The sequence below is a fragment of the Peromyscus maniculatus genome, chromosome 11, assembly GCF_049852395.1.
Source record: "Peromyscus maniculatus bairdii isolate BWxNUB_F1_BW_parent chromosome 11, HU_Pman_BW_mat_3.1, whole genome shotgun sequence".
NCBI classification, from domain to species: domain Eukaryota; kingdom Metazoa; phylum Chordata; class Mammalia; order Rodentia; family Cricetidae; genus Peromyscus; species Peromyscus maniculatus.
The window spans coordinates 78950891-78966519 of record NC_134862.1 but is presented as its reverse complement, the minus strand read 5'-3'; the positions used below and the strand labels follow the sequence as shown (position 1 = coordinate 78966519).

The following is a 15629-nucleotide window of genomic DNA, read 5'->3' as shown; positions in this document are numbered from 1 at the left end:
AAGGATCCATAAGTCAGTTTACTGGATTCTTCTGGGACTGAGCAAAGAGAGTGGTGACTGTGGGAGATGGGTAGCCTTTCTAGTTGTGATAGTTAGGGAGTGCTCGCTTGGTTACGTATGTGAATATTCCTAATGTGAAGTTCTGAAATCTGAAATGTTTTTACCACTTATTTATTTATTTACTTATTTGTGTGTGTGTGTGTGTATGTGTGTGTGTGTGTGTGAGAGAGAGAGAGAGAGAGAGAGAGAGAGAGACAGAGAGACAGAGACAGAGAGAGACAGAGACAGAGACAGAGACAGACAGAGAGGGACAGAGAGAGAGACAGGGAGAGAGTGCCTGCCTAGAAGGCATGTGGGCAAGAACATTCCAAGCAGAGGGAACTGTAAGTGCAAAGACCCAGTGTTAGGACCTCCAGCCTCCAAAGGAGGGAATAAGTCCCATCCTTGGCATAGCTGACTCTCTCTCCTTCACCTTCTTAGTCAAAGCAAACCGTGTCCCGTCTTGTGTGCCATTAACCCCCCCACCCCACTCTCCACCACCGTCGCCTGTCTGGGCAATAACTTCTTAACTCTGCCTCTCCTCCTCTGATTTCGAGTCATCTGACCGTGCTGCTCCCTTGCCAGAAGGACTCCAGTGGCTTCCTGTTGTGATCTGATGCTGGCGCTGTGACCTCCACTCCTGTCTGGAGTTCCTGCTTCCTGCTTGTGCTGCACACTCCAAGGCCAGGTCACACCACAAAGATTCTCTTCCCCTCATTTTGCCCAAGCCCCTAACCCTCCGAGCCTGGGGATGCCAGGCTGCTGCTATTTCCCCTCCTGCTCACTGTGACATTAGTGTTACCTACCCCTCAGGGTTCATCTTGGAAGGTGTTTTCATCTGCAAAGCTATCTCACCCTTCTGAACTTGGCCAGATGTTCAATGGGCTGGCATCATTACCTCCTTACATCACTCTATAATAGGATTTTATTTTTCTGAACCTCCAACTCTGCTCTAAGGGGCTGGACAGGCAGTAACCATGTTAGTTTACATCCTGGGTACTTAGCACAGTTACTGGCCCTGAGAAATTGCTCACCATTCAATGAATGCATATTGACCTGGATCTTTATGATTTGTAAGAGCCTGGAAATCTCTTCATAACTAACGGGAATATTTTACAGCCCAAACAACATATTTCACAAAAGCCAGGTTATTTTTATGCCTTTCTTTTATCCCTGGTAGTTATATGTTCCCTAAAACTTCATTGCATCTCCCCTCACTGAGTCACGTGTAAAATTTCAGTTTATAGAACTTTGTATCTGTGAAAAATAATTCAGACCTAGAGATCCATGTGCCTTGCTCTGCCTCCAGTACAATATCCTTCTGTGACTCATTTCTAGAACTGAGACTTAATTTCTAGAAAAATATTCTGCAAGTTTATTAGTTCTGTCAAGTTTTTGGCAAACAGAGTGGATATTCCTTCCAATTTGTCACTGTCCCTTCAGATAGAAATGGATGCTTTTCACATCTGAGAGGGGGCAGGGGCTGGAGAGCAGGAGAAAGGTCTTTGCATTGAGTGAGAAATGAAGCTTTTAATCATTGTGAAATAGGAGACTGGAAGAGAGTTGAATGGGGATGGAGGGACGTGATCATAGTGCTGTGGAGCCGGCGTCAATGACTCCGGAAGTTCCCTTCAGCAGGTTTAACTGGGGAGTTGTAAAGATGAATGCATCAGGTACTGTGCTCATCTCCACCGTTTACTGAACAGCTGCTCCACTCAGATGTCAAACTGCGTGAAGCAGACTGCATTACTTAATTCTAACAATTGTCATTTGGGATCCAGGTCATCATCCCATCTTACAGATCAATTAAGGTGGAGAGAGGTTGTGATTTGTCCTGGGTCATGCAGTGGGTCACTGAGCTAATGAACCTGGTATTTTTGGCTTGAAATGGACCAGGTCCTTGTCATTAGGTTCTACATCTCTCATATGGAAAACATCTGAGCTAACTCATTCTGGAGTTACGCACATCTTCCTTCCGGTTATTGCTGCCGATTCCTGTAACACCGTGCATTCATCTGCCTCCGGTGCTGTTCAAGGGGCAGGGGAGAAGGGCAAGGTGAATTCCACGGGTCCAGCAGAGCAAACGACCCACAGGGGACACAGAGACGGCATCTTTTACAGCAGACAACACCAAAATAGGCTTCACTTAGCCGAAGTTCACTGTGGCAGCATTTGGAAATGTGGGCGGGCCAGAATTTACGATGATCCTGTAGAGGAACTGAACAGGAACATCTGGCCACCCTTCCCTGCAGGCTCTCCACCCGCTCAGGCCTCTGGGCTCAGAGCTCAAGGCTGAGGGTGTGTTTGCTTGGCTGTGACTTTCCCTTCGGCTTCTTTTTCTGGGTGTCTTATTTCATGAGCTGAGCCTGCCACGGAGCTCTGGGATCCTGCCTGCTTCAGTCTGAGTCTCTGGCTTTCACGGCTGCCCCCCCTAGCCAGATCTGGGCAAGGGTTTGAAAAATGATACTGATTGGACGCACATTTGGTGGAGGTGATGGCCGGACATGCAACTCACCAATCCGCAGACCCAAAAGGAAATGGAAAGATACACCCTCCTGATAGGGGGCCAGGACACAACCTCAGGGAGGCTCCGCCCACTCCTCTCCACCCACACCTCTGCCTCCTGAAAGGGAGGTATGGACCTCCAAGCCCTGTTCCCAGCCTCTGCTCCCTACACAGGCAAGGCTGTCACCTCCATGATGAAAAGGCGCTCTCCTCACCCTGCCCCTAGGTGGAATATGCTAGTCTTCTGTTTGGGGCTGCAGATTCACTTCCCAATCACGGAGCCCACATCTCTGCTCTGCTGTGGCCCAGCACCTCCATTGCCTCGCTATGCCGGATCCCTCTCCTTGTGCCTCCCTGCCTTCTCTGCAGGTCTTTTCTCATTCAAAATCTTATCAAGCTATTACAAGGGAGCTCAATAAAGAAGAAAGAACACATTTGTGACAACTCTTTCTCCATTAATTTTTTGGGTTTCATGGATTGGGATTACCAGCTAGAATATGTGTTTCTTAGAAAGGATGGAATTCCAGACCATTTGAAAGAGCCAAGGCCTGCCCCTAGCTGTTTAGAGAACAGCCCAAATGTTGGGCTAAATCCATCTCCTAGAGAAGTCATAAAATCTAGGTCCCCAAAACCCCCTCAACAGGCAACACTGAAACTCTAGAGTCCCCCAAGATCAGCTGCTACCAGCTGAAGTGTCCCACATTTCTAATGTATGTAGGACTAGATCTACTTGAGAAAATAAGTCCAGGTAGGAGATTTGCTCTGACAACCCCGAATGCTAACATGGACTGCTTCTTATTAGAGTAGAAGACGGGCTCTCTGTTTGCTTTTGGTGTGTTTGTTTCTGCTGCCAAGGTGTGTTGTAATGTCAGGATTGTTTAATATGTATGAGCCTCCGCCATGTACGAGGGAGAATCAGAATGCATCTGCTGTGAAATGAGATTGGTTCCAGTCATTTAAACAGCTCCAGTTGTAATAATAGTAGGCAAGATTTGATGCCAAGCACTGTTTTTAAGGATTAACTCATTTAGTCCTGAGGCAGGTCCTACCAGGCCATGCTGCTGTAGCATTCCACTTCCGGACGAGAAAACTTAGGCATGAGCATTCACCAGCTCGCTTACAATCCACAGGCAGTCAAGGCCAGAGTTGAAATTGGAGGCCACATAGCTTGTTCTAAAGCCCACGTTTCAACTACTGAGTTAAGATGTATGGTAGGGATGTAGGATCGGATGGGCTAGGCTTATACATTCTAACCCTGAGAGCCTGTCCTCATTGACAACAGTGACCACAACTACCCATGAAAGACATCCTCTTTGAGACTGAAAAGAAAATCTGCTGGTTTGTTAGTCACTGATGTTTGTAACGTGTCTGTTCGTCTATCTGCCTGAGACGTGTCCTTCTGAGGGCACATCGCCCATGAAACAGGAGGCTGGCAGAAAGATCCAGTGGCAGAGGTCGGTGGGATAAGGTGTTCAAGAAGAAGAAGAGCCAAGGGATTGGAGTCCCAGAAGCTGTCAGAAAGATGCTCTGCCAGGTCCTGAGTGGGTGGTCCTCTGCTGTTGCTATGTGCACACTTGAGGCTGCCCAGGCATCAGAGACGGCATTGCTGATGCTCACTTAATTCTGCCTTATTCCTGGATATTGCTCCTTCTTCCCAGTATCACTCATGAAAGAAACAGGGTTTACTCTGTCCCAAAGACCTGACCCCAGTAGTTGCCCTAATGGATACCTTTGAAGACTATAGAGTTGTTGTGGTTGGGGAATTGTGTGAGGGTGACTGTGGTTCTATGACTTGGCTTCTGCAAACTGTCCATCTGGCTGTTGTACACCACCATGCTGTTCTCTGTATTTCATTGAAATGGATTTTCAATTTCTCTTAGGTTTGTTTCAACTACCTTTCTGTAAAAATCACTAATTATTCCCACAAATGCCACCAATTTCACGAAGGTAAAAAAAAAAAAATCAGCTTTAAGCCAGGCCAGGTGGTACAGGCCTGTTTTTCTATCTGCTTAGGAGGCAGAGGCAGGAGGATCAAACATTTTGAAGGCTTCCTGGGCAGAAGGGTGAATTCAAGGCCAGCTTGGGTCACTTACTGAGATGCAGCCTAAAAATATGAAGCATATTGAAAACTGTTGTGGGAGTTCAGGGGTGGTATGTTTCTCTACCCTAAACAAAACTCTCAACTCAACCCCCAGTACTGGAGAGGGAGAGAGGGGTGGGGTGGAGAGGGAGGAAGAAGGAATTTAGGTTTAGTTTTATAACCCACACATAAAAACAAGAGGGCCAATCTTCTTTCTAAAATTCTTAAACCTAAATGCTGCAAGTTTGGAATCTGCATACAACTGCTTTAGACAAGTCTTAGAAAGAGCTCCTAATCCCTGTTATTCTTACCTAACCATGTCCAACCAGTTGGTTTGAAAGCTGTTAGGAGAGTGACATCCTGCACCGGCCTTAACTTTAGCAAACGCTTGTATGCTCTCTTTGCAAACAAACATTATTCCTCAGGAGAGAGCTCTCTACCACCATAGGCCATGCAGAGGTGGCTGCCATCCCAGGAGCTGTAACTATGACTTTGCCCTGAGGCCATCCATTACCAATTTTCCAATATTGTAAGATTCTAACTATGTGATCTCAGTCTACCTCTCACTAAACACTTTGCATTATATTCTGGTTTTTACCTATAATAATCATTTACCACTCTTCACATGACTGGATCTTCTACCCTGGCTCAGGTCACTGTGAGCACCATACCTGCCAGGTCTCTGGTGGACTCCAGGACTCTGACCTAGTACTCGTTTACACATCACACACATCCCTTTCAGAGAGCTGGGTCAAGCACATCATGCAGTTTATCTGAAGATCCACCCCTGGAGGAGTTTCTTCTTAGGAAGGCCGGGGCTGGGACTCTAGGAAGAGTGTTGGGCTTTTCACGTGGTTCGGCTAAGCATCCATCGTGTACAGGTGAACTTCTACACAAGAAGAAGTATTTACCCAGAAGCCTAAGTGTGTTATAGTTCTCTTACCAAACATGTTAAAAATGTACATTCTAACCCAAATCCTGGAAGACATGGAACTTGAGCCCTGTACTGTTGGGACTTGGGGTCCTGGCAAGGCATGAGAAGGGACAGTGCGGAGAAGACACTGTGACGGGTACCTGAGTCTATGAAGCACTTCTAGGGCACTGTGGAGAACAAGGCAGACACAGCTCATGCCATCCAGTTGCCTACAGCTAGCAGTTGAGAACAGAGAGGGAAACTTTATACTGTGCAATTAAACAAATGTGTTCTCTTCTGTAGCTCGTCACTCAGTATGGGGCAGTAAAAAGAAACCAGAGAAACTCTGAGCAGTGTGGATTTGTGTTTCGGTAGTGTTCTGCACCCTGATGAATCATTTAGGATTCAGGGAGATGAGGTGGGGGTTGGGAGGGTTGGGGGCGGGAAGTGTCTGAAGATGAACAAAACAAGGGAGGAACCAAGCGTCAGAGGTCAGAAGATCTCACTGTTTTAGGACTGTTAACTGGTATCATTATAACTGTTCTAACATGGTGGAGCAGATGAGGGGAGCTCTAGAGGGTCTTGTTTTTATTTTCTTTATGTTTTTCAAATAAGGTCTCACAATGTAGTTCAGATTGGCCTCCACCTCACAGCCACCAGGTTGTCTTAGCCTCCCAAGTGCTGGGCTTCTAGGTGTGAGTCCCCAATCCTAGCTTTGGAGTCTTTTGAAAGAGGAGTGAGTAGAAGATTGCTTTTATAAACAGCACCAAAAGATCTCCGTCACGATGGAGTGACTTGTCACATGCTCCAGTCCCATCCCACAAGGGGGCTGGGATTTCACCGTGAGTTTCAGAGTCAGCCCAGCATTCAGCACTGTCTATGAGACCTCTGAACAGCCGTGGACCAGTTAACCCGATGAGGTTACTGCAGGCTCTCTATGGTGAACCAAATGGCATAATTTTGGCTTCTGCTTCTAGGTCTGCCACAGGCTCCTGAAGACATGCCCCAAGGCACAGCTCGGAGAGATCAAGTCTCCAATTCCAATCCTTTCTGCAGGCTCGCATCTCTTTCCTGTTGGACTATGGCTTGCTCTGCTTTGAAGATGCCTCCAGGACCCAGAGGGAGCCATTAGCTAGCCTTGTTTCTGTGGAGATCTTTGGCTGCACTTTCGCTGTCTCTCCCAGAGGTGAGAGGCCGTGGTTCCCGAAGCCTCAGGCTTGGCACCAGCTCCTCCCTGGTGAGTTCAGATCTCAAATCTGACTCCAGCCAGGGTTTCCTCTCTGTCCCAGAGTGACCTTGCAGGCCGCCTAGCAGACTGACTCTTAGCAGCCTTCACCATTGGTGATTTTCATTCCAGACAGGAGCCAATGGGTTTCCGAAAGAGACTGTGGGTGTCTCTTACCATCTCCACTCTGGCCGGGGTCTGGCAGAGATTTCCTCTGTGGACTGGGTAAGGAGTTCTGATGAAACCAGGCTGTCCTGGTGCTTTGTGATGTGTAGAGCAACCAAAGCTCTTATTACTGGTAGATGGCATGTGCCTGGGCTGAATAGGAACCACATCCCTCTTGAGCTGAGGTCGACTCTGTTACGCTACGGTGGGCCCTATACAATGTTTGGAGCCATGACTGGCAGTGTAGAGAGCATCAACAACCTTGGTCAGAGAAGCTGTTTTTTTTTTTTTTTTTTTTTTTTTTTTTGCAGTGGACAGTGGGTAATGCAGATACTCATAACTGGTCAAAGTGATGAGAACAAGTGACTGTAGAATGCCCATCCCTAAACAGGACAGCTATATCTAGACCCTCCTCATCGTCGCAGGCTCAGGGAACATCATAGAAGGTGCTGAGAGAATGTAAGAGCTATGGGTTGGAGGGATGCTGTGAAATGCTGTCTTCTAGATATGACATGGCCGTTACGCTCAGGAACCCACGGCAGCTGTGGTCCCCTGCAGAAAACTTGCACTAGGTCAAGCCAATTAGCATCCCAGGATGAATGGAGAAGGGACTCCAGGAGCTCCACCCCTACTAGGATGCAGTTGATGGCTGGAGAGGGGTGTTGTTTCTCTTTGGGGACATAGACATTGATACTCCATATATATCTCCATGCTCCAGTGGATGCGCATACTCCAGTGGATGACCACACAACCACATGCATGCAGGCAGCATTAATTTGAATTAATGGCTATATAAAAAAGAAGGGGGCGTTTGGGTAGGAGAGGGGTATGTGAGGACAGGAGGAGCGGAAGTGTGGAGTAGGGGTGTACATGTATAAAAATGTTAAAAATGAGTTAAAATACTACTTAAAAACTTTAGAGCCTTGGGGCTGAGAGGCAGCTTGGAATCCCTCCGCTCTCATTTATCCCAATTCCTTCGGTGAAGAGAGAGCACAGCCCTTTAAGGGAACTGCACCCCTGTCCAGACTCTAGGGAGATCTGTGGTAGAGCTGGAGGTAAAACTCAGGCCCACAGGGAGGTTTGCTGGTAGCTTCTGTTTCTGTCCTCACTGGTCCAGAATCCTTCAGGGGCTCTGGACTGAATGAGGAAAGTGTATTATACAAAGCTTAGCCCATGACCTGGTATCTGGTACGTGCTCCATAAATGTTTATCATTATGCTAACAACAACAACAACACCTTAAAGGAGCAAGATATTTGTGCCCCTGAGACACTTAAAGTTTTGTTGAGGACTCATAAGACTCACAGTCAGACACAGACATAACTGGGGAATCGTAGGGTACAGGTTATCATGAGATTATCTGCTGAATCAATGGATCCAGCAAGGGAGGAGATATATGATCGCCTCTAGGGTGTGCTACAAGGACGGAAGTGCTTAGTAGAAGAACCAAGTGTTCTCTGTCTTCTCCATTGTTGGCAGTGAGGGCAACGGGACAGTAGACACTTCAGGTTATCAAGGAACTCCACACCACCCTATCAGCTGCCCCCATGCGCTCACTGATTATCACCACTCTCAGTGTTTTGCACTGGGGATCTAAAGAAGACAATGGTGTCGTAACTTCCTTTAGTAACATTCAAGTTTGATCCCCAGTACCAATGCTTAAGAAGAAAAAGGCCCATGTCTTATAGTGGTTTGAATAGGAATGGTCCTCCTAGGCTCATATATTTGAATGCTTAGTCACCAGTGAGTGGAACTGTTTGAAAAAATTGGAAGTATTAGGAGGTGTGGCCTTGTTGGAGGGAGCGTGTCACTGGAGGTGGGCTTTGAGGTTTCGAAAGCTCATGCCAGACCCATAGCCTGCACTCCAGGCCTGCAGATCAGGATGTAGCTCTCAGCTACTTTTCCAGTGCCTGCATGCTGCCATGCTCCCCGCCATGATGATCATGGACAAAACCTCTGAAACTGTAAGAAAGGCCCCAATTCAATGCTTTCTTTTAAGACTTGTCTTGGTCATGGTGTCTCTTCAGCAATAGAACAGTGACTAAGACATGCCTGTGATCCTATCACTGGAAAGGCAGAGATAGGATGTCTGGTGCTTCCTGGCTAGCCAGGCTAGTTGAATCATCAAGCTTCTGATTCAGGGACTCCATATCTCAAAATATGAGGAGAGTGCTTGAGTGAGACAGCTGAGACTGAACTGACTTCTGTCCTCCACCAACATGAACACGTGCACCTGCACAGGCATGCATATGCATACACACACACACACACACACACACACACACACACACACACACACACACACAGAGAGAGAGAGAGAGAGAGAGAGAGAGAGAGAGAGAGAGAGAGAGAGAGAGAGATGCAAATAATTATTCACATCCATGCACACTGTTCTAAAGCCCCCCTTTTGTTTTGTTCTGTTTTCTAGACAGAGTTTCCCTGTCCTGGAACTCACTCTGTAGACTAGGCTAGCTTCACAGAGATCCACCTGACTCTGCCTCCTGAGTGCTGGGATTAAAGGCGTGCGCCACCACCGCCCAGCTTTCTAAAGCCCTTCTTATGTGTTGTCCTTACAACATTCCTTAGGGACAGGTGCCATTATTACCCTCGCTTTCACAGATGAGGACAAAGACGCCAAGGCCCAGGGGAGCCCAGGGCCCTCTAGGTGGTGAGAGGTAGAGATAACAGCGTTCTACAGAAGCCTGGAGAGTTCCTCTTCAAACAAAGTGATGGAGAAGGAGCAGCCTGGAGGAGGAGGGGGAGCATCGAGTGTGCCACCCAGAGGTCGAAGGATGTAATGGAAACTGGACCAGATGCTGCTTCTGGCCTCACCACTGAGACCTCAAGAGCAAGGAAGGCAGTGTTATCACCCACCCGGAGTCCTTGCTTGTCACTCTTTCCCATTTGACGCCTTTACCCTATGACCTAAATCCTCGTTCTAAGATTCCAGACCACGAACACACTGGTGATGAGTTAAAATCTAGGCAATATTAAGAAACGGACACTTCACTTAGCGGCAGGCGGCGAGCTCTCCTGGAGTGAGTTCTTGTAGGTTATTCTTTGCTTGACACTAGGTTGCCTCAAAACCTAGTGAGACAAGGCAGCAATCATCACTTCCCACATGGCTCTGCTTAGGTGACCGGGCTCAGCTAAGCTGGTCTTGCTCAGGGCCTGCCTTAAAGTTGCAGGAGGTTGCTGTGGTGGGGGCTTGCCTAGGAGGGTTCCTCTCTCCCAAGTATGAGAATAGATACTGTTGTCCTGTGGGACCTCAGCGAGAACACCTACATGTGACTTCTCCGTGTGGTCCCGGCTTCATCACAGCAATGGTGGCTGGGGTTCCAGGGTAGCAGTTCTAGCGAAGAGACCAGCTGGCCTTTTTTTTTTTTTTTTAGATAGATATCTTCTTTAATATTATAACTGTAATTCTTTTTTTCCTTTTATTTTATTTTATAATACCATTCAGTTCTACATATCAGCCACTGGTTCCCCTGTTCTCCCCCCTCTCACCCCCTCCCCTTCCCCCCAGTCCACCCCCCAATCCCACCTCCTCCAGGGCAAATCCTCCCCCGAGGACTGCGATCAACCTGGTAGACTCAGTCCAGGCAGGTCCAGTCCCCTCCTCCCAGACTGAGCCAAGTGTCCCTGCATAAGCTCCAGGTTTCAAACAGCCAACTCATGCGCTGAGCACAGGACCCGGTACCACTGCCTAGTTGCCTCCCAAACAGTTCAAGCCAATCAACTGAGACCAGCTGGCCTCTAAGGATACACTTTCACAAGCATCATTTTCTACCCCTTCATTTTGCTAGATGAGACTCCGTTAAGCTTATAGTCAAGGGAGAACAATTAGGCATGAGACTCAGTGAGAATGTAAAAACGGTCTGTGGAAACACTTTAACACCACCATAGAGGTTTTCCTAGTAACCATTCTGGTTTTAAAATAAGCAAACAGAACCTAAAGAAGTTGGGTGTGGCTCCACAATTTAGGAAGGAAGATCAGGTAGCTGGGCCAGGAGAGGCAGACAAATAGGGAATGACTGCCGGTCTAGATGAGGAGAAGTCTGACCCTGCCTCTGGGGTCCTGGAGAAAGGTCATGTAACTGGAGAGCATTGGGAAAGACAAGGTCTCAGGTCTCTTAAAGCCTTCACTGCTGTGGTTCTGTGGTTTTGAAGACTAGAAAGTTCTTCCTCTGGCATCTTCCAAGCCGTCCTGCCACCGTCCCTCATGCTGCCCCTCCTGTGTCCCAAGCTTTGGAGAGATAGCCCTCTGCTCATGAGGAGCTGGGGTATGGGTGGGATGGGGAAGGAAACAAGAGAGGCTGTGTAGGACGAGATTCACATGCAGGATCATGTTTGGAAGTGAGGTGTGTGTGTGTGTGTGTGTGTGTGTGTGTGTGTGTGTGTGTGTGTGTGTGAATGAAGATCCAGGGCCTGCTAGGACTTAGCAAGGTCATGTCTAAGGCCTTGGCAAGCCAAAGGACATTGCATTGTGTGCAGTGCTGACCACTGTCTTGTGTTTGGAAAGATCTCTACCCTCATTTTGTATTTACGCTATCTACCTCTTCATCCTGGAAATCTTGTGACAATATTTAGGTTTAACATTGCAATGGAGTGCAATATACAAATGAAACTAGGTGGATGATGTTACACAAGGGTCTAGGACTGGTGACCACTCTCTGCCCAGGAAAAGGGGCGCCTTCTGCAAAGGTGAATTTGCTCTTTACCATCTCCTGTTCCCAGAAGGGGAATGAGGTAATGAAAGCTGTCTGGATCCCTCTTTCCTTCAACTACTTTACAAATTCCAGTTGTCTCCATTTTACAGATGAAAATACAGAGGTAAAGGGAAACAAACTCCTCAGACAAAGGCAGAAGTAGCACTTGCTGTTCCATGCAAGCAGCACAGGCCACTCTGGGTCACCCCAGGTCACCCGAGTCACATCTTCAGTCTTTAGGCATGTATTGGGTGATTCTGGGATTTGGGCATCACATGGAGAAGAACAAGGCCAGTAGACCCAGGGGGAAGTTGGGAGTGAGGAAGACTTTGACACATCCTCAGGAATCAAGATAAACATGAAGATGTTTGGCAAATTTTGTTGTTTGTGTGTATATGTGTCTGGGGACCTTTTGCCCAAACCAAAGTCATTTCTGCATATTTGTCTGCTGAATATGAGATACTCCAAAGATGACTCTTCATATTTGTTAAATTTGAAATGGAAGTTACTCAGCAGAGAGGAAAAACAAGTCTTGAATGACCTCCAATGTCCTCTGAGTTAAATATGTGAGTGTGAAATTCCTCCTCACCAAAGCCCAATTTCCCACACATGTACACATACGTGCCATACAGTTATATCTGTACATATGTACCTGTGCCCGATTGCCTGAAGTCCTTTTATCTCATTTCTGTCCACACCCTGGACTTCCCAGGGACGTGGGCAGAGCTGATTTTCTTGGAAGGCAGCACTTCCTCTGTGGTCCTTGATACAGGTTGGCTGCGTCAAGGGCCTTGAAGGAAATCTGTGGCTGCTAATTCTTCACCAAAGCCAGCATCATCTCAGGTTGTCCCTAGCTATTGGGTCTGGGACAATGGACAGTCTTGGAAGAAGGGCCACCAGCTAAACCAGACATGCTCTGTTAGGAACATAAGCCACATACCTGAACAGTTGGTTATAAACTGGATTTTAGTGCATTGAATCGTATTTTGAATGCACTGAATGGATTTGCTGTTTAAGGATGCCTAGTCCTGATTCCTTTAGCAGGGTTGGCAACTCACTCCATGATTTGCAGCTTTGATAAGTAGATGGAACACTTTTAAGATGTCAAATGTTAGTTTAATTGTACTTTGTAGGATCCGTTATTCCAAATCATCACGCAAAGTTCTTTTGGAAGAACTATTCTGTGATGGGGATAAGCATTTGATGATTTACATATTAAGGAAGCTCAAATGTTTCTTAAGGTGGGATGGATAGTTCTTCAGTTCCGATTCAGAGGGAAAGATGTGATTTGCTAATATTCACACATGAAGACCCAAAGAACTCTACATCTGTGAGTTTTGCTCTCTCTGAGGGGCTTGGGAAGAACAGAGCTGTTTAAATGCATTTTCTTTTTAAAAAATTTATTTATGTATTCGAGTGCTCTATGTGTAGGTACAACTTCAATACTGGAAGAGGGCATCAGATCCCACGATAGATGGTTGGGAGCCACCATGTGGTTGCTGGGAATTGAACTCAGGACCTCTGACAGAGCAGCCAGTGCTCTCAACCGCTGAGCCATCTCTCCAGCCTGAGCAGAGCTGTTTAAACTTCACATGTTATAATGCCAAAAGACTCCCAGGGTTGCCTGGATGCACAAGCCTTCAAGAGCAGGCTTGACCCTTCTCTGTAAAGTGTCTGACCTTGAATATGGTTGAGAGAGGCCTTTGTAAGCTCTTCAGAGTTCAGAGATATTTAGTAAGTACATCTGCCTGCTTTTCACATTATGATAGGCTGGAAATGAGGGGTGATTTTTAGAAATTAATTTTACTTATTACAGTTATGTTTACGAAGGAATTTCTGTATATATTTATATGTATATCTCTCTCATTTAAATTTGCTTACCTCCCTACCTGCCTTCTACATGTCATCTATCTTAATTTGTTATCTATCTTCTCTCTTATCCTCCACTTATCTATCATCTATTTTTCATCTATCTACCTTTCATTTATTATCTATAAACCATCTATCAATTTATTTTTCTATCCATCCACCATTTACTATCATTTTCTATCATCTATCTGTCAACATTTATCATCTATTATCTCTATCTATCTATCTATCTATCTATCTATCTATCTATCTTCATCATCATCATCTATCCATCTATTCACCCATCTATTTCATCTATTATCTGTCACATGTATTTAGTTCTATAGTGAAGAACGGACTTCACAGTGGTGCTTGTCATTTGGACTGCCAAAGAATGCGGTTTCCACCATCACAGGTAGCCCCACCTGGCTCTGAGATCATGGAGCATATGAATGAGATGCTGACATTAGCGTTCTGCTCACTCAGAAGCTCAGCAATATTTTCAGCACTGTGTCTCAAGGTTTTTTATTCTCTTTCCTACCTGACCCCTACTGTGAAGCTTGTTCCCAGGGAGGTGCTCTGACTTCCTAAGACAGGTGTCAGAGACAAGTGTGCTCTCGGGTGGATAATCCTTGGGTGCAGGAGCCTTAGGATTGTCCAAGGGTGAGCCATCTTGTGAGAGCTTTCTGTAGAACAGACTTGACCCTTCTCGGTGAAGTGGCTGGCCTTGACTATGGTTGAGAGAGGCTTTTGTAAGCTCTTCTGAGTTCAGAGATGATTAGTAAGGAGTTGGACTTAACCATACTCTTCTCCCTCCCACCCACCCCGAAGAGTTGCTCATTTCTGGGTGTGGCTGCCACACTCCTGGCTGACCTTCCATTTTTCTTCCTGACCTCCTAGTATGTCTAAATCCTGGTGTGGACCGTCGAGAGGTAGAGAGCTAATAATCTTCCAGAAGATCTTGCAGTTTATGGGAAGTCGCGAGCTGTGGCTTCCTCTATGCTCATTAGGAGTATTCATTGAACACGGGGAAGGGGAGAGGATTTGAGTGTGAAGAGAGGGGGAAAATGGGATTCTTTGCCACATATTCTCCTTGAGCCACAGGTCCACTGATGTCCCTTGGAAAGTGTTGGGCTCTGGGCAGAGAAATGCTGACCTTGGCATTAGGGGAACTGGAACCGGTATTAACTTAATGGCCCAGGGCAGGAGAAAAATCACCTTCATTTTGAAGTAGGGAAAGCAGGATCCCTGGTCTTAGGTGACTCGTCATCTGACTTGGTAGACAAGACAGATGGGTAAAGATGTGAACTGGACTCAGAGTGGTGGGTGGGAAACAGCAGCCAGACCAAGTGAGACTCTCCAGGCTGTGGGCGAAGCAACCGTGCTTTCCAGCTTTGGAGAAGGAAGATAGTAATTCCCCTCCACATGACTGTGAGGACCATGACATGGTGCATTTGAAAGAGACTCAACATTCTAAACGAGAAAGATACAAGATGATCCTCGACTATTTTCTGCTCCCACATGCCAGATGTACAGATCAATACTATCTCTGAGTAGTTCAAGTGACTCTTGGCGGTACAGGCCATGCTGCCTCAACACCTCCCATTCTGGAATATACAAGATTGTCTGGAAAGTATCTTGATATCCTCCTGATAGCCTGATGCCAGGAATAATGTTTTTATGTTTTTGTTAGAAAAGCTATTATAAGTGACATGAACCAAGAACACATTCTCCTTTTAAAAATCAAACGATGGGCTGGGAAGACGGCTCAGAGGATAAAGGGCTTGTCATAGAAGTGTAAGGATGGAAGTTTGGGTCTCCAGAACCCACATAAAAGCCAGGTGGGTGTGGTAGCCTGCCTGAAATCTCAGTGCATGCAGGGAGTTTCTGGAGCAAGCTGGCCAGTCAGACTCGCTGTATTAGTGAGCTCCTGTTCAGTGAGAGAGTCTGCCACAGTAAACAAAGTGAAGAATGATCCAGGAAGACAGTTGATGTCAACCTCTTTTCTCTACACACATGTACACACACAAATGTGCATTTTCTTATACATGCAAACATTTATATAGATGCACATACAGCACATACACATAGACATGAAACAATTGAATTATTATAAATAAGACAGTCTTCATATGGCAGTCATTCA

The 15629-nt window shown here is 46.5% G+C and overlaps 1 protein-coding gene across 3 annotated transcripts in view; it reads left to right on the top strand.

Annotated features, from left to right (window-relative positions):
• Nucleotides 1-15629, top strand: part of Ddr2 (discoidin domain receptor tyrosine kinase 2) — a 134217-nt gene that overhangs the window by 55231 nt on the left and 63357 nt on the right. Inside the window, exon 3 of one of the 3 annotated variants that reach the window (XM_042258549.2) lies at nucleotides 6515-6774. The exons of the other annotated variants lie outside the window; for them this stretch is intronic. The gene's annotated coding sequence lies outside the window, so the exon portion shown is untranslated. The remainder of the gene's footprint in view (nucleotides 1-6514; nucleotides 6775-15629) is intronic. 3 annotated transcript variants of the gene reach the window in all.